Source organism: Scylla paramamosain, chromosome 40 (genome assembly GCF_035594125.1).
Source record: "Scylla paramamosain isolate STU-SP2022 chromosome 40, ASM3559412v1, whole genome shotgun sequence".
Taxonomy (NCBI): domain Eukaryota; kingdom Metazoa; phylum Arthropoda; class Malacostraca; order Decapoda; family Portunidae; genus Scylla; species Scylla paramamosain.
In genome coordinates this window covers 10,599,104-10,601,603 of record NC_087190.1, presented here as the reverse complement: position 1 = coordinate 10,601,603, position 2,500 = coordinate 10,599,104, and positions in this window count along the sequence as shown.

Sequence of the window (2,500 nt, the reverse complement as noted above, 5' to 3'; positions counted from 1 at the left end):
GAAATCGCTTACCTGTTATTTTGAAGCCGTTGCTTCTTGTAACACTGGACTGGCTGAGTGTTAGGAAGAGTTCAGCTCTCATATTTGTGAAGCCCTTAACAATTTTGTAAAGCAATGTCAGATCCCCTCCAGTCTCCGTTTTGATAGGGAGACTAGATTTAGTTCTTGAGGAGGAGGAGGAGGAGCAGGAGGAGGAGAAAACCGCATGAAATAACGGAGAATGAAGATAAGGAGAAACGGAAGGAAGGAAACGATGGTGGAGGCAGGAAAGTGGAGGAGGAGAACAAATCTTTGGAGACAAGAATTAGGAATAGGAAGAGGAGGAAGATGGAAACAAGATGGAGACAAGAATAACGAGGAGGAAGGGGACGAATATGAAGAAGAAAAAGAAGAGGAGGAGGAGGAAGAGTAGGAGATGAAAACAAGAATGAAGTGGAGGAATACAAAGGAATACAAAGGAAAGCCAAACGGCAACAGATGTTTTGGTCCCTGTAAGGCTGTTTGGTAACTACTTCTCACTAGCTACAGGGAAGAGAGGACAGCACAGCAGAAGGCTCCTCCCCACCCACCACTCCCTCCAGCTTGCGCTGGCATGGAAATAGTTGGGAAAAGTACCATGCAGTATGGAAAAAATGACATGGAATTTTCATAGGAAAGGATGAAAGGAAGTTGTACAAATCACTGTACGGTAAACTCTGTACGCCTGTGTGAAAGTGAACACGTTAGTGACAGCATGCCCGGTGTGTGCACGTTCGGTACATCGCTGTCTGGAAAATAAAGACTTGGTTTACTACACACTGGTGATTTAATTTAGTGTAATTGTTGGGACAAGAAGAGAGCTTGTCGTCTATCTTATTTTTAAAGGATGCGGTTGAACTGCTGTTTACGATTTGTGAAGGACGTTTATTCCAGATATTTATTGTGTGATTAAAGAAATGATGCTTCGCCTCGAGGGATTCAAAACGCTTCAGTGTAATCTTGAATCATTATTTAGTCAGGTTAGAATGACCAGTGATAAGATATCTGTTAGCGTCAAGGTCGCCTTTAAAATTCTGAACACTTCAATTAGGTCTCCTCTTACCCTGCGCTTCGTTCAGCAAGATATATTTAGTTCTTCCAGTCGCTCCTCATACACCTCGGTACGCAATCCTAGAATAATTTTAGTACCTCTGTGCTGCGACTTTTCTAGTTTATAAATGTCTTTTTGCAATGTCCCCAGGTCGGACTGCCTTTCTGTCAACGACCCTAAGTGTCTTGACACCCCCCTCAACTTTTTCTTCATTAACTTCTGCAACATTCGCGGTCTAAGATCTAATTTTCAATCTGTAGAACACCACCTCTCCTCTTCTAAACCTCATCTTCTTTTCCTCACTGAAACTCAGGTGTCTGAGGCAACTGACAGTAGCCCCTTTTCTGTTCCCTCCTACTTTCTCTATCCTCATTTTTCGATCCAAAGCTGGATGCTGCGTTTATGTGCGCAATGACTTAACCCTGCTCTCGTTGCCCACGCTCTTGAATCTTCCAAGTTTTCCACCATCTGGCTACGACTACAGAGTCATTTTTCATACTAAATTTATCTGTGCTGTATACCTCTCTCCCAACTCCTCTGACTATAAGAAATTCTTTTGACTACTTAACTTCCAAAGTGGAGCACATTCTGACCCTCTTCCCTTTTGCAGAGATCTCCATTCTTGGAGACTTCAATGTTCACCACCAGCTTTGGCTTTCCTCTCCCTTCACTGACCATCCTGGTGAACTAGCCTACAACTTTGCTATCCTCCATGACCTAGAGCAATTGGTGCAACACCCTACTCGTATTCCTGACCGTCTTGGAGATACGCCCAACATTCTTGACCTTTTCCTGACCTCTAATCCTTCTGCTTATGCTGTCACCCTTTCTTCTCCGTTGGGCTCCTCCGATCACAATCTCATATCTTTATCTTGTCCTATTACTCCAATCCCTCCTCAGGATCCCCCTTAAGCGAAGGTGCCTCTGGCGTTTTGCCTCTGCTTGTTGGGGGGACCTGAGGAGGTATTTTGCTGATTTTCCTTGGAATGACTACTGCTTCCGTGTCAGAAACCCGTCTTTGTGTGCTGAGCGCATAACAGAGGTGATAGTGTCTGGCATGGAGGCGTACATTCCTCACTCTTTTTCTCGTCCTAAACCTTCTAAACCTTGGTTTAACACAGCTTGTTCTCGTGCTATACATGATAGAGAGGTGGCCCACAAAAGGTACTTAAGCCTTCCATCACCAGAATCTCATGCACTTTATATTTCTGCCCGGAACCATGCCAAGTCTGTTCTCCAACTAGCCAAAAACTCCTTCATTAACAGAAAATGTCAAAACCTTTCAAGATCTAACTCCCCTCGTGATTTCTGGCATCTAGCCAAAAATATCTCCAATAACTTTGCTTCTTCTTCTTTCCCTCCTCTACTTCAACCAGATGGCACCACTGCTATCACATCTATTTCTAAAGCTGAACTCTTCGCTCAAACCTT